Source organism: Theropithecus gelada, chromosome 4 (genome assembly GCF_003255815.1).
Source record: "Theropithecus gelada isolate Dixy chromosome 4, Tgel_1.0, whole genome shotgun sequence".
In the NCBI taxonomy this organism is placed as follows: Eukaryota; Metazoa; Chordata; class Mammalia; order Primates; family Cercopithecidae; genus Theropithecus; species Theropithecus gelada.
In genome coordinates, this window is record NC_037671.1 from 123,480,116 (window position 1) to 123,503,175 (window position 23,060).

At 48.5% G+C, this 23,060-nt stretch overlaps 1 long non-coding RNA gene across 1 annotated transcript; it reads left to right on the forward strand.

Annotated features, from left to right (window-relative positions):
* The first annotated feature begins 21,671 nt into the window (after positions 1 to 21,671).
* On the forward strand, positions 21,672 to 22,754 carry LOC112622074. The gene is made up of 2 exons (XR_003118930.1): positions 21,672 to 21,869; positions 22,517 to 22,754. It is a non-coding gene; the product is annotated as an uncharacterized LOC112622074 (long non-coding RNA).
* The last annotated feature ends 306 nt before the right edge of the window (positions 22,755 to 23,060 follow it).

Genomic DNA, 23,060 nt, shown 5'->3' on the forward strand with positions numbered 1-23,060 from the left:
CGTATTTGACACCGAAGATACTCTATGGACTTTGTTGTATGTATTTACGTAGCAATGGCAATGCTAGGTGCAAGCCCCACATCTGCGAGGAGCAAGGGGTTGCTTGGCGGCCAGTTTTCTCCGGGACGAGGGCTGTTCACAGTGACGTGGCAGGGTGGGGTCGGGGGAATCCTGAATTCCCTCTTCCTTGGCGTCAGGTGGCTCTGCTGAAGCCGGCAGCAAGGGCTGAAAAGCTCCCTTTCCACAATTGTGCCTCAGGCCTTTATTGCCCTAACATGGCAGCCATCTCTCTGGTATTATCAAAGCTCTCACAACCTCCCTTTGCAATGCAACACTGGCGTGAGGGCGGTGCCCAGAGAGCTGATGTGGATCCCTGGATACAGTCCAGCCCTGGAATTAATTTCCTGAGCTTGCAGAGAAATGGCAGCGCGAGAGCCGCTGACCTCCCTGGCCCTCACCCTCCATCTGTCCCGTGGACACCAGGATTTGTTCTCCTCTGAGAGCCATTAAGGTGGCTAAAAATCATTGCAGAGCTCATCATAAATGCACACTGTTATGTAAACAGTGCAGGAAATCCCCTATTGAGCAAATGAAACACTAAGATAGTCTTTATGAGCCAGTGATGGGTGAGAAACAGAGCTCAGGTTTTCTAGCATCGGGCCTTTACTTCAAAACTAAGTTGTAATACTGACAACTCTAATAAAAGTTATTCTTGTTTTGATCATTCTCACCTCATTCATCAGTGAAAAAAAAGAGAGTTGGCACAATTCAGTATATATAACTGGAACTGTGCTTTTCAGAACAGCACTGCATTTGACAAGTTAATAACTTTCCCAAAGACTCTTAAATTCAATAGAATGTTCGGCTCTTAAGCAACATCTCTCCAGTCTGTGAATTATAGAATCTTAAGATAAAGTAACAGGACTTTCTGTATGGAATGTCTTACTCTGAATACTTATCAAAAATATTTTTACAGCATCAATTACTCCTCACACACCGCCCAGGGCTGAGGACACAAATGTGTGCATATTTTACAGGAGTCTTTTTCACAGATAGAGTGGAGTGCAAATTTACACACACCCAGTGTATATGCACTGCTTTCCCTATGCATCTCTTGGATGTGTCCCTATAACGATGCAACGGAAAAACTCTGACGCTTGGACATGAGAATTACCAACTCCCTAGAAGTAATTCTGATTTAATCGGGAAGCAACATGGTCTATTAAAACTTAACACAGACTTTGGAGACATCCAGTTCTGGATTCAGTTCTCTGTCACCCTTTGAGCCTGTATTTTCTCCTCTGTGAAATGGGGCTCGCCCTCCTCCACCTCTGTGTTTCTGGCTGAAGGTTGGATTCAGGGTTGTATTTGAGGTGCAGGCTCAGGGAGCCTGGGAGTCTAAGCCCATGATATGCAAGTTGCATTTCTGCTTTTATGGTTTACAGATAATAATGGAAACGTTACGTGTAGTGCTTGTGCTGTGCGTGTCTTAAGTGGTCATAGCTGCCATACTAATAAGGAAGTGGTGTGTTCCTGTGATTTTGGGTATCTGAGAGCTGAGGTGTGATGTCCTCAATCCACACAGCTCCTCATATTCAAAAGAAATCCACCTTCTTGCCCCAACACTGCCTTGGTTGTAGGAAAATCACTCAGTGGTCATTCAAGGCTACAAGTTGCATTCAGCTGCTTAAGTGAATATTGGATTACATCTTTGATAAACTGTTTTTCCTACCGCTCAAATACACAGTGTGCTTTAAATAGCAGAACAGTGTGTAGCAGATTAGATTCAGCTCATGAAAAGAGTCATAAAAATTCAGTTCACTCCCAACTATGTATTTTTTAAAAAATCATTTGATAACTGCCACTTTGGGAGTTGCTTCTGATGATTGAAAATTCCTGAAAGTTGCTTTGAACATCCCAAAAAAGGCTGCTCTAACCAGAAATTTCTGGTGCAGGTTAGAACACCCCAAACACAGCTACTCTATCCAGAAATTTTCGGTGCAGGTTAGAACACCCCAAAGACGGCTACTGTATCCAGAAATTTCGGGTGCAGGTTAGTCTGACAGCTGGCTGCCCCTGGGCTTTCTCGTTTTTGGGTGAATTGGCTTCAGGTTCTTTTTTTCTGAGCCATGTACTTTTGCTGAAAGCCTTGCAGCTTTGAAGGGCTCTGAGCTTACCCCGCGCTGGAGCCAGCGTTGTTTGAACTTGGTGTGGACATGGTAACAGACAAGGTTTTGTTTTCAAGCTTCACTGAATTTTTCAAGTGGTTTAAATCAACTTCAGTCCATCAGCTGTTATTTCCATTTCAGTAACAGCACATACAGCCAGGCCTACGGAGAGCATCCTGTGAACTAAGGTCAAAGCTCAACCATGAAACTGTGAACTGAGTCCACGCTAAGGGGCCTTAAACAGTGAGTGGTTGTACAGTGGCAAGAGTGGGGAGGGGGCCACATGATTGGATCTGTCCGCTTTTGGGGATGGCCCAGAGGGGAGAGGGTAAATAATTGAGAAACCACGAAATATTGGCACTACCCTGTTTCTATATGGAGGGTATCATCCCCCATAACTCAGGCGTTGTCCTGGTGAGGCGCACACCCCTGGCCCTGTGAGCCCTTCGACCGCGAGTGCATCGGCAGCGTTGGCTGCTGCACTTGGCGTCCCTGAGCTGGACGCAGTCTCCTTGAGAATCTTTGGAGAACTACTCAGGGAAAATGGAGTTTATATTGAAGGGGTAAAGCATTTGTACTGACTTGCTGGGGGTGTGAGTGTATAAAGCTGTAGCATTTCAACCCTCTTCAATATAAAAAATACCACCTGTTCCTTTAAGAACTAATCTTTTCTTCAAAATCAGAAAAACAATAGGCAAATCTGTCTCACCGTGCAGAAAGTCGTAGAATCTATTAACACCACCCCGACTCGCTTCTTTTTTCATAAATTCCTCCAACCCTGGGATTAACTAAGGCTTTCTCACAATCTTACAAAGCCAGCGAATGTCAGCTTTTGCCCAAAGTGAAGCTCAGCTGAGACAGGACCATCCCAGTAATGGAAGCATTCGCATGTATGTTCAGAATAGACGGGACCATCCCAGTAATGGAAGCGTTCACATGTATGTTCAGAATAGACGGGACCATCCCAGTAATGGAAGCGTTCACATGTATGTTCAGAATAGACGGGACCATCCCAGTGATGGAAGCGTTCACGTGTATGTTCAGAATAGACGGGACCATCCCAGTGATGGAAGCGTTCACGTGTATGTTCAGAATAGACGGGACCATCCCAGTGATGGAAGCGTTTGCGTGTATGTTCAGAATAGACGGGACCATCCCAGTGATGGAAGCGTTCGCGTGTATGTTCAGAATAGACGGGACCATCCCAGTAATGGAAGCGTTCACATGTATGTTCAGAATAGACGGGACCATCCCAGCAATGGAAGTGTTCACATGTATGGTCGGAATAGAAACAGTAGTTTACAGACACTGAAAAGGTGCCTGTGTTGTGTTCATATGAGTGAGAATGAAAAAGAAAACCTCTGACGGTGCAGCAGGTGCCCCCCCTTCCCCACGAGGGCCTGTGCTTCCAGGAACCCCCCTTCCCTCTGAGGGTGAAAGGAGGGCCTTGTGCTTCCAGGAACCTCACCTTCAGCTACAGAAAAGGGGCCCTCTCCATGACAATGGTTACACTTTCATCTTCACTTCCAAAGGCTCAGGTCAAGGGCTCAGATTCAGGTTAAAAATCTACCCAAAGCATGAATTATTCACAGCAAAACTGGTATAGGAGGTGGGGTGGGGGACAGAGTGAATGTTTTGTGCCATCTTTAATGAGTTTGATTCCTTTCGTTAGTGCCATTGTTTGCTGCTGTGCACTGTTTCTGGTTGGGATGGAGAGGAAAGCTAGGCAGAGAGAGGGAGAGAGAGAGAATGGAGAGGAAGGTTAGGCAGAGACAGGGAGAGAGAGAGGATGGAGAGGAAGGCTGGACAGACAGAGGGAGAGAGAGAGAGGATGGAGAGGAAGGCTGGACAGACAGAGGGAGAGAGAGAGGATGGAGAGGAAGCCTGGGCAGACAGAGGGAGAGAGAGAGGATGGAGAGGAAGCCTGGGCAGACAGAGGGAGAGAGAGAGGGGATGGAGAGGAAGGCTGGGCAGACAGAGGGAGAGAGAGAGGGGATGGAGAGGAAGGCTGGGCAGACAGAGGGAGAGAGAGAGGATGGAGAGGAAGCCTGGGCAGACAGAGGGAGAGAGAGAGGGGATGGAGAGGAAGGCTGGGCAGACAGAGGGAGAGAGAGAGGATGGAGAGGAAGGCTGGGCAGAGGGAGAGAGAGGGGATGGAGAGGAAGGCTGGGCAGAGGGAGAGAGAGAGGATGGAGAGGAAGCCTGGGCAGACAGAGGGAGAGAGAGAGGGGATGGAGAGGAAGGCTGGACAGACAGAGGGAGAGAGAGGGGATTGTTTCTTGATGAGAACTGATGCACAGGTAGGCAAAGGGGTAAAAGGTGCCCGTGTTGCACATTCTCAGAGGAGCCTGTATGTTTGATCATAAATCAAAGATTTTTTTCCTTCATCTCCTTACCTAAGCCGAACTTGCTCCTCTTCTCCTTTTTCTTTTTGTCTATGTATTTGTTTCTCGAGAGCACAGCTTTCTTCATGACCCTCAGGGTTTCTTTTATGTTTCTTGGGATTCACATTTTCCAGGGCTGGTGTTGCTGGGAGACCTCAGGTTGGGGCGGTGGCCGGGCCACCCAGGCTGCCTCTGGCCTCTGGCCTCTGCCCTCTGCTCTGCCCTGGGCAGCTTCACGGAGCTGGATACTGGGACCCAGCTGTGAGCGCTCGGCGCAGTTCTCAACTCTCACCAGGCCTGAGGAGGCCAGGAAGGCATGAGTGAGAGGCAGACGCCCACCCTTGCAGGCCCCGTCGGGGGGTGGCCCTGAGCTCCACGTGGAGGGTATCCTCCAAGTCACTCGCCCTGTGAGAGCCCCGAGGGTGGGACGCCGTGGCCTCCTGCTTGCTGGTCACAGAGCCAACTACACTCCAAGGCAGGGTTCCTGGAAGCTGAGGCCTGCACAGGAACCTGGGGGGATGCTGGGGTTGAAAAGGAATGGCCAGGGCTTGGTGGGTGAAGGGTGAAGGCCTGAGAGGAGAGGAAAATCTCACCATAATTAGAATAATTAATTAGAATGCTGACTCCAGAGCCCGAGGAAGTGAACTTAGCCCGAGCCCTGTTTTTGAGCAGGCTCTAGGGAATGTCACCAAAAGGCCACGGTTCTTCAGCAGAACATATTTTGGACCTGCTTGTTGAGGAAACCTGGAAACCGAGGAAAGGGAAGCTGGCCTGAGAACAGAGGTATCGATGCAGTAACTACACATGTATACGGTGGATTTGCGTTTGGTTTTTGTCCTCCACAAAACCTCACATCCTCCTCAGGAGGTTGCCTTGGGAACAAGCAGCCATGGCTGTTGCGGGAGAGCCAGGCTTCCTGCAGAACTAGCCCCTTTGAATGTGTGTGCACACTGGAGCTCCACACAGGTCTCCTTTACAGAAGCTGAGCGATGAAAGCCGCCTGCCCAGCTTCATTTTACAGTGGGAGACCCGGGATCCGGCACAAGCAGGGACTTGGTGACCTCCTGAAACCCCCACGGCTACATCACCACACTGAGGGCCTTGCCTGGGTGCTGCACTGTGGGGGCCCAGCCTGGAGCCCTCTGGCTGCTGTCCTCTCCATGGGCGCAGGCTCCACAGGGCAGAGGGACTGACCACCCACCCAGCCCCATGCCCACTCTCTAGGCCAAGCCAACACCTGGGACTTGGAATTCCTGCCCCATGTCTTGGGCTAGCAGGGCCTGTGCCAGCCTACCCCTGCTTAGACAACCAAGGCCCACCCGTGCTGCCAGCGTATACCCCAAGTCCCAACAGAAGGCTCTGGTGGAGGGGTGCTTGGAAGTGAGAGTGGGGGTGTTGATATGCACGCATGCATTTGAGACCCTCTGCAGCGTCACTGGAGGGAGGGGGAAACTGAATGCAGAAACGGACAACAGGGCCATGTGCAAAGACAGAACTCCGACCCGCAGCCCAGAAACGGACAACAGGGCCATGTGCAAAGATGGAACCCCAACCCACAGCCCAGGATGCCAAGCAGGAACCCCTGTGACAACTGACCCAAGACAGCCGGGACTGGATGAATAGCTGACAGCTGCCTAGGTTTTGTCCCTGCTTCCAACTCAGGACCACCCAGAGAAAGCCAAGTGTGCACCACACCCTGCAGAGTGCCCTGATGCCAGTTCCCTGCCTCCATCTTCCCCAACCAGCAGCCTCCATAGGGTACAGCTGGCACCTTCCACTTTTGCACCATGAGGCCCCCTCTTCTGGCTGCCTTTGAGGCTGTCGAACACGGGTGATGGTGGCCGACTCTCCTGATACTTCAACTCAGACACGTTGTGTGCTCCCATTTCTGCAGGAGGAAAGGAGCAGGCTGCAAGCTGAGGGGCTGCTGTGCGTAATCTGGGTCTGCAGATATTGGGGAAATCCTGAGACGCGACAAGACCCCTTGGTTTTCTCGCTGGGACACTTCTCATTTAAATTAGGCCCAATTCCTGAGAAATTAAAGAGATACTTACTGATTTTCCAAATATCTCCTTTTCAGACCACGAACTGAGATGAGGAATGACTGCGCTCTTTCTAATTAGATGTGGGATACTTCCCCAGGACCACTGACCTGATCCCTGCCTGTCTCCTCCACCAGCACCTGCCCCACTCCGGATACCATGGGAAGCTTCTCTGGGTGACCCTCCCCAGGCCCACGGGCTACCCTTGCTGATGTCATGTTTCCAGTTCATCAGTCACACAGATTCCGAAGGGAGGTCCCAGGTATGGGAAAGTGACCAGGTCAGGCCCTGCTTAAAACTTGCCAAGATGTCCCTGACAAAGCCCAGCCCCTCGGGTGGCTCAGGCCCTGTGACCTGAGTGGATGTGGTTCAGCTCACCAAGTCTGTCTCACTGCACCAAGCTTGCACCATGAGGCGCCCGTCTTCTGGCCACCCTTGAGGCTGTCGAACATGAGTGATGGTGGCCAACTCCCCTGCTACTTCAACTCAGACACGTTGCATGCTCCCATTTCTGCAGGAGGAAAGGGGCAGGCTGCAAGCTGAGGGGCTGCTGTGTGTAATCTGGGTCTGCAGATATTGGGGAAACCCAATTCCTGAGAATTGGGTTTTGCTCTGCTGCTTTAGCTGACCTTGTTTCCATCTCTTGGACGCTCCTCTCTCCTACTGCAGATTTGCATAGACATTGGGACATCCTCCCCAACACACCCTCTTTATCCAGCTGATTCTGGTCATTCTCAGGTCTCAGCCAAGACCATATTTCCTCCTGACCCTTCCTTGATCACAGGAGGCTCAGATGGACACGGCCGTGCTGCGCCTTCCCCGTTAACACCTGCACACTTATTGGAAGGGCTGCTTTAACCTGTGTCTCCCCCACTAAACAGCAGGCTCCATGGATCACAGACAAGACCCAACTCCAGCACAAAATGGCACAGTTTGTGCCTGGCACAAAATCCACAAACGCTGTGGGTAAGACTTGTTGAGAGTAGCTGGGATCTCATGATTTTACTGTATTCATATTTGAATTGTGCTTGAATGTGACCCTGTGGGAACAGGGAGCCTTTCACTCCACTGAATTTCACATTGCCGGTGATGCTTGAGTGAAAATTCACCATCAGCTCCTTTAATGCCAGGAAACCCCCAGACGCAGCCCTCGAGGCTGGAACTCTGTGATCCTCCTTTGCTTTGTCAAAGGAGGCTCTTCTTTTCCTGTTCCAAAGGTTTTCTTTCTGTGTCAGTCCTTGTAAAAGCAAACAGAGAAAGTCGTGAACTTGGATCTTCCTTTCTAAAAATAAGCTCAGTAGCTGGAAAATCTCTGGCTCAAGCTTATCATTTCTCCCAGAGCCACAAGCAGACACATCACACCAGGGAGAAACCACTCACAGTTGACACAAGACAATTCCAAGCCCTCACTCAGTAAAGGGCTCCTGTAGTTACTTTGTACACAGCGAATTCATAGCCTCGATCATCTCTAGAAAGTCAACAGTTCTCTCTCACGCAGCAATCTCAGGCCAGGGTCCACGTAAGCTCCCCTAGACAAGGATGGAGCAGGAGGGCACGGCACTGAGGAAACACTCACCCACAAGCAAATCTCGTCTCCCCCTGGGGATAAAGTTTGGAAGCAGGTTCTGCTCACACAGATGGGTCATGATTCGACTCTGATCCAAATTGGATCCTGAACGATTCCATCTCCTCGGGAATGGAGATGTGTATCAGTTAGGATTCAACGGTCAGTGACAGAAAACCCAAAATGCCAGTGCCTTACACAAGATAGACATTAATCTCTCTCTCTCATGGTATGAAGTCTGGGGATCGGCAGCTCTGCACCTGGCCAGCAGCACCATGGGCACCTGCGGCCAGCTCCTTCCATATAGCTCCACCATTTTGAACAAGTGGTCCATCTGCCCATCTTTGTGTCCATCTGTCTGCCCATCCATCTATCCTTCCACCTACCCATCCGTGTGTCCATCTGTCTGCCCATCCATCTATCCTTCCACCTACCCATCCATCTATCCATTCACTGCCCATACATCTTCCCATCTCTCTGTCCATCTGTCTGCCCATCCATCTGCCCATCCATCTATCCAACTATCTATCCACCCATCGACCCATCCATCCACCCATCCACCTACCCATCCACTGTCCATCCACCTGCCCATCTGTAAGTCCGTCTATCTATCTGCCCATCTCTCTGCCCATCCATCTATCCATCCACCTATCCATCCACTTGCCCATTCATCTTCCATTCGTCTGTCCATCCATCTTTGCATTAGTCTGTTCATCCATCTGTCCATCTGTCTGTCCATCATGCATGTTGATGCATTTGTCATTGGTTGAGTGCCCACGATGTGCTGGCACCTGCCAGGAGCTGGGTTATTTCCCAGTCATCCAACCAGCGATGGAATAGTAAGGAACGGCCCACCTCTCCCCTTAGGGACACTCTGTGGCATCACCAACATATCTCCCACATCATCACATCTGCCAGACTCATCATGTGACCATGCTTAGCTGCATGGGAGTCTGGGGAATGAGATCTTTGCCCCTGGGGATCATATAACCAACTAAAATTTAGGGTAGCCATCTAGGGCATGAACTCCTTTTTCCCTACCTGCTAGCAGGGGAAGCCACAGGTGCTACGAAGGGGAGCCACTCCTGCTCTAAACTCAAACCCCTGCTTGGGTTGGGGCTCTTGCTTCAAGAGCAAAGGCGAGTATCAAGCAGAAAGCCCCTGCCTTGGCGCCTCTGCCTCTCCTCTGTGGTGCGATGCTGCTGTGTGCCACTGTAGTACGATGCTGTTTTTACCCGCTAGGCAATTCTCCATAGCATAGCAAGGACCCCATTTGGCCTGGAAACACCTCAAAGAGCCTCCTGGGGTCGTGTCATGGTTACAGGTTACATGTGTACATGGCTGTGCCGCAGTGCCCAGTTGTTTGATCAAACCCCAGTGTAGATGTTGCTGAGAGGTATATTTAGATGAGATTAACATTTAAATCATTCGGCTTTGAGTAAAGCAGGTGACCCTCCACCGTGCGGCGGGTCTCATTCAATCAGCTGAGGGTCTCCTAGACAGAGGCCTCCCAAAGAGGAAGACGTTCTGCCTCGAAATCACAACATAGAAACCTGCCTGGGCCTCTAGCCTGCTGGCCTGCCCCATAGTTCTCAGGTGTGTGGGCCCCATAGTCGCATAAGCCAGCTCCTTAAAGGGAAAGTCTTAACGTACATATATCCTGTGAATTTTGCTTCTTTGGGAATCTGACTGATACAGCTCTTATCTTTAACGGCACTAACTCTCCATTTTCTAAATTTTTATTTAAGAAAGACAAAGTTTTGGAGGGCTTAGGGATGCCAATTTAAAATAAAAGGATGCCGAGGCTAGGCGCAGTGGCTCATGTCTGTAATCCCAGCACTTTGGGAAGCAGAGGTGGGTGGATTGCGAGGTCAGAAGATGGAGACCATCCTGGCTAACACAGTAAAACCCCATCTCTACTAAAAATACAAACAAAACAAAACAAAAACAATAACCAGGTGTGATGGTGTGCCTATAGGTGGCACCTGTAGTCCCAGCTACTCGGGAGGCTGAGGCAGGAGAATCGCTTGAACCTGGGAGGCGGAGGTTGCAGTGAGCAGAGATTGTGCCACTGCACTCCAGCCTGGGCGACAGAGCAAGACTCTATCTCAAAAAAAGAAAAAATAATAATAAATAAAAAATAAAAATAAATAAAAGGATACTAAAGTATAGTCGGTCCTCTGGCATTGATTTGGGGCCCAGAGCCCTGAGTACAAATATTTATTACTTTTAGTCCATGAACGGGAAGGGCATGGCTTCACAGCTTATCCTAGTTTTAATGTAAGCTTTGAGTTCGAGGAGAAGAAAAGAACAAGTTGCCTCATTTATTCAGACCCCAGGCTTAGAGCTCAGAAAAACCACTGGAACTATCAGGAAAATATCCAAGCACCAAAAAGATGCCGTTTTCTTTAACCCAGCTATCTTCTGAATCTAACACACTTGAAAAGAAGGATTTAAAAATGCATTATATACTTCAGGTCCTGGGCCAGATTTTATGTGTCATGTTCTTAAGCTCAGTTACAAAAGTGGGGACCGACTAGCTGAGAGAGCTTTAGAAATTACAATGGACACGCTTCCTAAGGAAAAAGCAAAATAAGAAATTTGAAGAGAAGCTGGGAGTTGATTGAGGAAGCTATTGAAACACAGTTGACCCTTATACAATGTGGATTTGGACTGCGTGGGTCCACTTATTCAGCACGTTTTTCAACCAAACATAAATGAATATGCAGTGTTCATGGAACTTGAAACCGGCACGTACAGAAGGCACAGTTTTTATACATTCAGGTTCCTCAGGGCTGATTTTGGGATGCGTGTGCAGATCCGGTTCATGAAGGGGTCCTGCCACCAATGCCCCGCCCCCTCCAGAAGATGACTGCCCTTCAAACTGAGCCACACTGTGCCCAGCACCTGCAGGGCAGCTGCAGAGGAAGCTTCACCACGTCTCCACAGAATCCCTGTGCTTCCCGCACGGCCGTCCTGTGATGGTGCCTGCCGATGGCTGCCATCGGAACGGGCAGCTGGGGCTAGAACCATGTTTGCCCTCAGATACTGCGTGCAGCCTGACACAGGAGTGTCCTCTGTCTAAATGCCTTACTATCCACATTCTGAAAAGAACCCATCATGTTACCTATTTTAGAGACAATTGCACCACACACTTATCAGTGACATTATTAAGGGCTTTGATAATTTTTTCAAAAATCCGACCAACGCTGCAAACCTTTGTCAGTGGCCCTGCAAACTTGGTCTCGTTTTCCCTTGGTGATGATGGTTTGATGTATGTTTGGTATGGGAAAAACAGCCCAGCCTCCCGAGGCGTCCGGATGGAGTTGAGGGAGCCACACCCATGCGTTGGCCTCAACACCAACCCTGGGCAAAGGGTGCCCAGAGGCAGCCAGTGCAGCCCCGAGAAACATGCCCTCCAGAGCCCTCCGCCTCCTACTCAGAAGCAGAGCCTCAGGCTGCGTTCCCTGCTGAGCCCCCTTTGTGGTGAGGACTTTTCCGCATCAAACTCTGCTTCCAGCCATTCCTTCATGGCTTTGCACCTGGGGAGTCCTTCAAGGTAATGCTTCAGCTGAAGAAACACCAGGAGGACTGGCTTCCTGATTGTGGGTTCCAGGGTGGAGCCCAGGGCCAGCTGGGCGCAAACCCGGCTTTCCTGAGATTTGTTCTAGTGTCGATCATGGGAGACACCCTCCTGACCCCCACCACTGTCATCCTGTCCCAAACCAGCCTCTCCACCTTGCCCACCGCAGCCCCCAGCCCCAAGGCATCTGTTTTATTCCTGAACCAAGGCTGTCGGAGAAGCACCTGTTTCCCAATAGACCCAATGCGAGGTGGAGAGTGCGGGCCACACCTCACCCACCCTTCAACCTGGATGTCCAAGGAGATGTGTCTTTATGTCGACTGAACTGACTTGGGAGGAGGGGTTCTTGGCTGATCATTAGTCCATGGCAATTTAAAAACCAGTCTACCCCAGCTGGGCGTGGTGGCTCACACCTGTAATCCCAGCACTCTGGGAGGCCGAGGGGGACGGATCATGAGGTCAGGAGATCAAGACCATCCTGGCCAACATGATGAAACCCCGTCTGTACTGAAAATACAAAACAATTAGCCGGGCGTGGTGGCGGGCGCCTGTAGTCCCAGCTACTCGGGAGGCTGAGGCAGGAGAATGGTGTGAACCCAGGAGGCAGAGTTTGCAGTGAGCCGAGATTGCGCCACTGCACTCCAGCCCGGGCGACAGAGTGAGACTCCGTCTCAAAAAAAGAATAAAATAAAATAAATAAATAAATAAATAAATACCCAGGCGACCAGTAACGCAGTCTTCCATTTGATGGTGCTCAGCCCTTGGGTGGGCTGACTGCAGGCCCCTCTGCTGACCACAGATCCTCGGTTCTTATCACAGACCCTCCTCAGTTCACAGGCCCCTCTGCTGACCACAGATCCTCGGTTCTTATCACAGACCCTCCGCAGTTCACAGGCCTCTCTGCTGACCACAGGCCCCTGGCTCTTCAGGGCCCTGCCTCAGACCACTCACTCAGCGCTCTCCTGTCCCTGCCACACGGGCTAAGGGCAGGATGACTCACTCTCCCCTCCACCTTCAGGCCGCTGAGGCCTGGAGAAGGTGGCTGAGAGCCCATGCGGACCCCTTCAAGCCCACCCAGTCTTTGCAGCCTGCTGCCAGCCGGGCCTGCAGGTAGGAGCAGGGCTGCCCTGACCAGCCTTCCCCTCAGCCCCTGCCCCGATGATTTCCTCTCAATGGGGCAGCCGGGCCCTGCCTTCTCCCCCGTGTCTCTATCCCTTCCTTTACCGGTGACCCCCTGGAATGCGAAGGTGGCTTCCCTGCCCAGCCCCTCTCTCCTTACTGCCAGCACCTCCGTGATAGGGACCTCACAGCCTTTCCACCGAGCTGGCCTCGATGCTAACACAGGCGGTGAAATCATTGTGTGTGAAATCATCCCTGACTAGCATCGTTGCATTTACCTGATTTGTATGTCTGAAAGGACTGTCCACTCTGACTCTGCATTTACCTGGCTAGCGTGTCAGAAGGGACCGTCCACTCTGACTCTTTGCATGTACCTGGCTAGCGTGTCTGAAGGGACTGTCCACTCCATCACTCTGCATTATTTTGTATCATTCCACCAAGGCTGCTATCTGCTAAGCAGGTTGTATATAGAAAATGCAAAATAGAAATGCTCATTAATATTTCTAAAAAAATATCAGCCTTGTCATAAAAAGTAGAGAAGAAGTAGGACCTGCCCCCGAGTCTCAAGGCTCCCTATGAAGTAGGTGGAGAAAGTTGTGGGGGTGACCCCTGGGGCCTTGGAAGGGACTTCACCCTCACTCCCTCATCTCAACAGCGCACCCCAAATTTCTTTCTATGGAACAAAGTTTTATTCCAGTAAGAGATAAAACACAAATGCCCCAGGGAGACATAATGCAACATTTAAATACATCCTAAAATGCTTCTTTCTGTCAACCACAAGAGGTAGTTTTGACTCACTCTGGGAAGTCCTCAAACTTGGCATTTCGGAGAGTTTCCCAAAAGATGCTGCATGTGTATAAAAGATACTATTCGCTTTATACACCCTTCACTTCCCACCAGTGCTTCTGTTTCTAATGCTAAGTACACCTTTGCTGTTAAGATTTTAAAGTCTAATTCAGCCTACGGACTCTATGAAAGCAATATTGTTTATATGATTCAGTCCTTCAAGCATGGAAATGGTTCTACACTGGTAAGAATCACTAAAATTTCCATCAAAGATCTCCACCCAGTGCCACGCCAAGATGTTAGACACTGATGGTAAATTCTGAGTAAGTCAGGCCCGTCGGCATCTACCACAGGGTGTCAGGTTGTGACTCGTCCTAGTAAACACACTTGCCTTTCAAAGATTATGCTTGGCTGGATTTTATTGACATTAACATGCACGTAAAATGACTGTTTTTGCAGGGGATGATTCTGTAGGCTCAACGCCCAACCAGATCCAAGGGAAAAAATAAACCAAAGGAGAAAATGAGACTTAAAACCCTCTCCATACAGAGAATCCGTTGTATAAACTCACTCAATTCCTCAACTCTCCTGATACTTGAAACCAATACACGTTTTGTCAAAAAGATAACAGAAATTTGGAAAAGTTAAGTCATTCATCTAGATGCTGCTTATAAAATCTCCAACTCCTGGAATCGTTGCTCCTCCTCCCCTAGTTGCCTCACTGAAAGCTGGTGTTGGCCATCAGAGGCCCTTGCATGCCAGCACGTGCGGGTGGCTGTTCTCAATGGGAAAGAGGAGGAACTGAACTATTTTTCCTCAGGGTACAATTGGAGACAACTAAGGGGTGGTGGGTGTCCATTCTGTAAGTCCCCCAGGGGAGCCCCCCAGGGCCCCCAGGTCTGGCCCATGCAAGAAGGCACTTCTTCCCCAGGGTCCTGCCCCAAGAAGGTCTCAGCCAGCTTAGAGAGACACCTGTCGTTGGAACTGAGGACCGAATTGGTTTCCACGCTGAGCATGCGTGGGTGTTTTCTTATTTCTTACATCTGCCTGCAATGACAGTGATGCTTTTTAGGTGCCTGGAAGCTTGGTGAGGGTGAAGCATCAGTGAGAAATAACTTTATCACAACAGAGCTCTCTGCGTGAATTTAACATCTGGAAAAGCAGTTGTTTCTCAACTTACAATAACCTGTGTCTCAAAAGGAGCATTGAAAGATGTGGATTTCCACAGAGACGTGATAATACAGTGATACTTATTTCAGGTATGAAGCCGCGACAAAATTCATAGGGAGGATTGTGACTGCACTTGTGCTCAGGTGACCGCGACAGGCTGTGGCACTGTGCGTTGCCACCTGAAAGTAAAGTCAAAACGAAGATGACCGTGCTGCAGCCCTGTGACAGACGCAGCCGGCGACAAGGGAGGCAGGGGCAGCCCCAGGGAGCCAGTTCTGGTTTCGCCACTTTCTGCATGTGCGTCCAGTGCTCGCCACATCTTCTCCAGCCTCTCCGTTCCAGTGTTCACAATATCCAGCCTCTCCATTCCATTGTTAACAAATAATGGAGTTATTATTGCTGTTTTAAAATATTTAAAATTTTTCTGTTTTAATTCCTAATATGGTAAATCTTGACATACATAATTTACATATATAAATTTTTCTTGGAGAAATCTTTCAAAACCAAACAGTTAAATGGGGATTGGAGCGAAGAGAAGGCTGGGTGCGCTCGCCTCCCTTTGTGCCCTGAAGATCCGGCTGGACGACCGATGCTCTGCTGAGGAAGTGGCTCTGACAGCATCAGGCACCGTGGATTCGTGGATTTGGGGCCTTGGTTTGTCTCCCGGAGCTGCCTTTGTGGCTGGAACAGGACAGCCTCTCCTAAGCAACGCCCCTGCAGGGGCTCCCTCGGGCTGTTTTCCCTGCAGGACTTTCGAGCTCAAGGACAAAAACCGAATTTAAGTAGCAACGCCTAATTTACCCGTTTATAGGTTTTATTAGAATGCCAGAGGGGCTAAGAATCTCCTCTTGGAACTCAATACATTAATGATAAACCCCTGTATGTTCTGAAATCTGAGATGGCCCGTGAGTATTCTCAAGTAATTCAGAAATTGCAGTTTATTTTTATTTTTATTATTATCCTTTAAGTTCTAGGATACATGTGCACAACGTGCAGGTTTAAATGAGGACTCTCAAGAGTGTTAGAAATTCCTCTCTTTGCGGTACTAAATGCAGATGAATTGGCCTTATGTTTGGGTTGCCTGGGAAAGGAGGAGACAAGGAGGGGAAGATAGGACATAGGACCCCCAGAAAGTGCTGGTTGGCCTGAATTTCACTGCAGCCGTGGCTAGTGGCTGACCTTGGAGCCGGTCAGTCCTATTCACACAACAGCTGTCACCCTTTAGTATTTCCGATGCTGTCCCCTAAACTGATGCCTCTTCACTTCTGTTTCTCTTTCGTGGATCACAGTTCTCAGATGTCTCATAGACATTTTAGTCTTTTTGCCTTATAGACCAAACTACCCCCACAAACTGAAACTTGAAGAAAAGCATTTAAAGCTTAAAACTGCATGAGGGCTTTGGGACTCCTTCACATTACGCTCAGGTTGCAACAGAGGGTTAACCCAAACCCTCCTGCCAGGTCCCCGAGTCTGCTATCCACACTGCTGGGATCCCGAGACCCTTCAGGGGGCCCACAAAGGGAAAACTATTTTTATCATAATGCTAAGTCTTTTTTTTAACTGTGTGGATATCCCATTGCTGGTATATAAAGGCAATGGTGGGTAAAACTACCGAATCTTTAACCCGAAGCAAGCTGAGGACCAACCACACAAACAGCTGGGGTCTTCTTCACCTCCGCCCACCTGCAGGGAAAAGAAAAGCCATTTTCAGCCAAGAGTGTCCAGAATCAAGCAGTGAGGCTCAGTATTAACTATTTAGTCTCAACCCGTGCAGGCTTGTCTTTTTAATATTCTGTGCCGTGAAGTGGGGACTGGATGAAGCATTTCTCCACACTGGAGTAACATGATCACTGTTGTGGGAAAAGCACTGAGGCTGTCGTTCCAGTTACCTGCTGAACTCGCTGTTTTGGTTATGTTTTTTTTTCTTTAAATGGAACACAGTTTTTACTTGAAAGAACAACCAATAGACAAACTGTGGTACTCAGACCTAGCTAATTAACAACATGTTCCTCCAAGGGAAAGAACTAGTAGTATTTGCGGCTCATGATAAAATCTGAACTTTTAAGAAACATTAGAATTTTGGGTCACTTCTATTTATCACCTTGAGCTTGACAGTTTTACAATATAGAGAGGCTTTTTTGTGAGATGGGTGGCAATATTAACAACTATGGTTTTTTTATAGTGTATAATTTAAGTGTGAAAATAAACAAAGACCAACTCAGCGGGAACACGCAGAGGCTGTGTATTCGAGGCTTGCTGTGGCGGGGGCGTCGGTCACCACTGTGAGTGTCCACCAGAGACTCAAAGGCAGGGGTACGGGGACTTACGATGAGAAAACTGAAGGCCACAGGTGAGCCCTGCTGGAGGCTGCTGTCCGGGGACACTGGGGGTGAATAGCTGGAATCGGAGCATCCTGTGGGACTTACCAGGGAGTGTATTTGGCTTTCTCTGGTTGGTGCTAAGTGGGAAGCACGGAAACGGTAAAGAAAGCTGTTAGTCGCTGATCAAGCCCTGCCATATAGGGTCAGCTGTGGTGGGGTCCTTGTCCCACCTCCTGCAGTCCTGACGCCCAGATAGCAGGCCAGGCTCTGGGGCTGGCGTTCGCAGGTACTAGGTCAGGGTCAGGTTTCCTGGGCAGGCTGCTGCAGGTGTGGGTCAGAGTCCAGGCTTCTCTGTGGTCTTCCCAGCATCCCTTCATATATTCAGTCTCTCGGACAGGTCTGCATTTGGAGTTTCTGCACATCTCAGTAAACCGTTATTTTCCAAATGGTGAACACGTGAAGTTACAAAATTAGGCCTGGGTAAAAGGCCCATTCAAAGGGCAAGATAAACACACGAATATCAGCGTAGGAGCCAAGGAAACGCTCACCACGTGGCTTCAGAGTCTACGTGGACACACGAATATCAGCGTAGGAGCCAAGGAAACGCTCACCACGTGGCTTCGGATTCTACGTGGCCATTAATCACTTTAAAAACTATCACTTTGCCACTGCGCTCCGGCCTGGGCAACAGAGCGAGACTCCGTCTCAAAAAACAAACAAACAAACAAACAAAACAAAAAAACAAAACAAAACAAAAAAACTATCACTTTTCAGGTTTTTGTAAAGATTAAAATAAGAATATCCATAATAATCCAAAAAAATTCTTAAAATATTCCTTTCTCCCCCTACATATATGTAGGTACACACACGCACACACACACAAGCACACACACACACACACACAGGTCTAGATTTTCCTTATATATTCCCCAAAACGCACCATAACAGGTGGAATGCAGCAGCAGCTGTGTGAGTCCAGCTGTCTTCCATTAAAGCGAGACAGAGATTGACACACATGTAGATTAATGCCACGCTTCTCACTGATTTTCCCTTTTGAAAAATATAGTTGGTTTTAACAAAAATGTTATGTTAACACATAATGGATTTATTATTGTTATTTTAAAATGAATTAGAATATTTAAAACATTTTCTGTTTTAATTCCTAATATGGTAGATACTGACATATAATTTACATAAATAATTTGGGGTCCTCAATGACTGTTGGACCATGGAGGGCACTGAAACCGAAGTCCGGACCCACTGTGGGCTCCGCACAGCCTGAGGTTCCAACCCAGTCATTTCATTTTTCGTCTTAGACTGGCATTGCTGAACTGTGGCTGAAAACCCGAGTCATTTAGGAAGATTTTTAGGAAAATGCAAGTACCTAGAGTCTCCTCCCGAAGTTCTTATTCAATTAACCTGTGTTGTGTCCTAGGCACTGATACTTTTTAAAAGCTCCTTGAGTAAATTTTTAGTGGTTAGCCCCGGTTGAGAATCAGTGCCCGAGGCCAGTGTTACTTGAGGTGGGTGCCATGGGCTGGTTGAGACCAGAGTCTCTGGAGGGCCCCAGGAGCCTGCGTTGTGAGTCGTGCCCCCAGCAAGCCTCAGGCGCAGGCGGTTTGGGAACCTGTGAGTCTCCTGCACAGGTGGTTTGGGAACTGTGGGCTCCATATGAATCCACTCATCCGCTCTGTGCCTCTCACCTGTCAAACAAGTTCCTCATCAGACACAAGCAGCTCAGACGCCTTTTCCATCCTGGGAAGAAGCGAGTGAGCCTCCAGGATCCTGCCCAAGATAGGACCCTAGTGCGGGGGCAGGTGAAGAGGAGCCATGAGGGAGGGCCTCTGACTTTGATCCAGGTGCCCAGGACAGACTGAAATTACCAGACGGCAGCTTCTGCAGAGATGCTCAGATGCAGAGATGTCGGCCATTGAGGCTCGCCCAGGTGGCCACTCATGATTTTCCCATTTCACAATCATTGCATCTAAGAGCACTTCATGGAAACACTGAAGCAGGGTGATTACTGTCAATGTCGTTTCTTGACTTGCTCCTCCACTGTCCACTGTCCACTGTCCCCAGGCCCATTTGACAACCGCAACTCCCGGTGCCCAGGCACAGACCACTTAGCACAGTGCGGAAGAGCACGTGCTTTGCAGACAAAGAAATGAATCTCTTAAATCTTTGAAAATGTGCACCTCCTGAGGCTTCAGCTGTGGTTTTAACTTCTATATGCCTTAAATTTCCCAATAAACGAATAAAATTATGAATATAAAAATAAATGGAAAAGCGCTAGAAGTGCAGACACTGGTCTTCCTGTCTATGATATTACAGAGGGGCTTTGAGGATTAAGGTTTGTAAGAGATTTTTAAAGTGAAGTGTTGGCAATTACAGGTCTCTGGGGCAAAAGCAAAGCAAGGGACACGTTCATTGCTTTAACCAAGATTCTAGAGAGAATATAGGACCTTGTGATTGGAGCTCTGGTGCTCCTAGATTTAAAAAGTAGCCAAGGCTCATAAGATTAGAAGCATCGCGTTAGAGACCAGAGCTCCGTTAAGAGGCTTGGGCTGGGCTCCCCTCTGCTCATTGCTGGGGCATTTAGGATGCAGCCATGGTCTCAGGACCTTCGTGCACTAATTCTGGCAGTAAATTTGTTCTTAAAAAATCATTAAACAAAGAGGCAGTCTTCATATTGAAATATTTAGGAGAAAAATTGTGTCTTGGATGAAGGTAGTATATAAAAAAGTACTTCCTTATCAATTAGATTATTATGAAGCCATCAAGTCAGACTTTTACTGCAGGTGGAAGCAGACAGGTGGAGGTCACCGAGAAAGAATGAAGACAGCCGGTGCCTGCCCTCCTCTGACTTCTGTAATTAAATCCACACTGTGAAGCTAGTTTGGGGTTGTTACTGCTGCTGCCACAATTCAGGTAAGCCAGCTGCTCGGGGCCCATGCCATCCTGCACTGTGTGTGATGCTGGAGAAGGTCTGCACAGGTACCCAGTGGTCGGCCCCTGTCTGCCAAGTCAGATGGGCACACCCGACTTCACCTGTGATTCATTTAGATGTGTGTTTTAAAACATCCCTGTTACTAATTGTGCTGGGCAATATACAGTAGTCACTACCCGCACGAGGCTATTTAAATGTTAATTAAGTAAAATTACATGGAATTCAACATTCAGCCCCTTGATGTCACTCGTTTCATCTCCAGAGCTCCATAGCCACGTGGGAACAGCAGCTTTGGTGTGGGACGGCACCACGAAGGAACGTGGCCTTCAGTGCGGGGCTTCTGTTAGCCTCACTTCTGCAGTGACTCACACAGATTGGGGTTTAATGAATGACTCCAATGATGTAAGGTTGGGGTAGTGGCGGCATACATATGTGAAGGTGACTACATATGTGAAGGTGAAAAGTAGAAAAAATAATAAAATATCATCTAGAATCTGCCATCTCCCCCACCTGGTGATCTTTCTATTAATATATGTGTATTTCCTTTATGGAGACTTCCTTTTTGCAAAAAAAGAAATGAGATCACACACACAATTCTGCCTTTTTCTACTTCACAATATTAGATAATATCTTGCATTTATTAATATCTTGAACTTATCTCCAGCTGCAAGAATCAAGACTTTGTTTCTAAAACTCAGGTGGGGGTGGGGGTGGGGCGTTCTATGGCCTGAGAATGAAACAAGAACCTCTGAGGCAGACAGACCTGTGTTCGAATCCTTCCCCTGCAGCTACCAGCCGTGGGCCTCTGGCCAAATCACTTTGTATCTCCATGTGCCCCACATTGTGAATGGCAACAGTAAATTTAAGTGATATCATGTAGCTGAAGTGGCCCCTGGAAACTGAACAGTTACCATCGTTGGGCAAAGTTGAAAAGGAAAATCAGTGTGCTTGGTTTGGCGGGGAGGATACAATTTCACACCGGGTGGAGAGGCTCTGAATTTCTCCTCCCAGACAATGTGCGCTTTGATGGATTTCTGCCGTGTGTTTTGACGGATTTCTGTGCTGTGTTTTCTTGCTTTCCTTTTAACTGTGCAGGTTGAAACCCGGGTATCCCAATTGACTCAACTGCTGACAGTGTCTTGTCTATGAAAATCTATTGAATTATTCATCTGAACCAAAAAACGATTGTGTGAACAACGGCAGGGACTTGCTGGGCAGATAAATAGAAGTAAAAACATATAAAGACAAGCAAATGGGTTTTGTGACTAAGGAGCTCACAGGTTCCTAGAACTAGGTACTCTGGACCTCCCTGAGCCATCAGAATAACTCAGATGCTTCAGGCAGGGAAAGTGTTGGCCAAACTTTTAATAACTTTTGTTCAGCTTAACTGGGAGAGCTGCCATGGGGCCATGGGGTGTCTCCTCCCTCCCTCCCCCAGCGCAAGGGGCCATATTCAAGCCCACGCCGGGTAATATGGTGCTAGCACACAGCAAAACCAAGCCGGACTCTGGACGTGTTACTGCGACACCAGCCTGCACAACCCCAGGAGTCAGACCCGGGCACAACCTCGGAGTACAGGGGCTGCTCGCTACCCTCCCAGGCTGAACCCTGCACCGCTCCATCGCCCACACCATCGCCCTCCTCTCTTCTGAACCTCACACTTTCTTACTTTCCTATGCCTGTCAATGGTTTGCTGTGACCAGGGAAGAAGAAGGAAACACTTTCAAGTCCTTGTCCTGCAAGGCCTGAGTCTGGAAAACTGTCTCAGCAAAGCAAGAGCCAGTGGTGAGATCACTTGGCATTTTCCTGGTTCTCCTCACCGACGTCAGAATGAACGCAGGTGGTCTGAAGCCCCCTGCACATTCTGTGTGTGTGTATGCATCTGTGATGCTCTACATGCTCAACTGAAAATAACAGAAGAGTACATTATTTTGTTTGTTTTATATGTAAGGAGTTGGAAACTTTGGAATTTAGAACTCAAACATATGCCAAAATATGACGGAAATAAATGCATTGAGCCAAAAGTCTTGCAAGTGGTGGAAGGGTAGGGAGAAGGAGGAAGAGGAGGAGGAGGAGGAGGAAATTCTTTGCTAAGGCTACTCAGGGAGGAGTAGGAGGGGTGGATGAGGTAAGAAGCCGTGAGCAATATAACATCTAATGCTCATACGTTTAGTTGTCCAGCCCATTCTGCAGGACAGAGGCTGACAGCTCTTGCACCCGGGCCAGAGTAAGTGCACACAAATGCTGTGATGGGAATGGCAAGCCTCGCTCCCCTTCCTGAGAGAGGTCACGTCCCAGTCCCAGCACCTTCAACAACAGAAGTGGGGCCTGGAGCTGATGCAATGAAAGGGTGTCACGCTGGGCGGAGGCATCTATTTGATAGTTGTGAGTTGCTATAGCAATAACAAACATGTCTCTCTTATTTTTAACAGAAGGGACACATTGTGAAGAGCAGGAATTCTTCCGTCATGATCCACAGTCTCTGTTGGGTTGCAGTACTCATCGTGATGCTCATAAACTGAGAAAAGATATATATGTCTTTTTCACTTTATTGGCAAATATAACACAAGTCTATAAACTTCACTTTTTACAGCTAAAGGCTGCATAGCCACAACTTCTGAGCAATTTATTAAGGTTAAACAAAATTGATGTAAGGAATCATTTTATAAAATAAAATATTGTGCAAGTGTGTATGTTTTTATAAAGTGCATAGTGAGCAAATCTGTATCTGCCCCACACATCGCTCTCTCATTCCTTGTTATTCCAGCATTCAAACACACACACGCACCAACATGCAGGTACACACATGTGCCCAAAGACATACCTACACATATGCATGTTCACACATACACACACGAGTGCACAGCACACCGTGCCTCACTACTGGGCAATGAGGTTAGGTAATTCCAACTCCTGTGAGGTTCTAAATAGACCGCACTGGAGTTTCTGTACCATCTTATGTGTTACCCCAAAGAC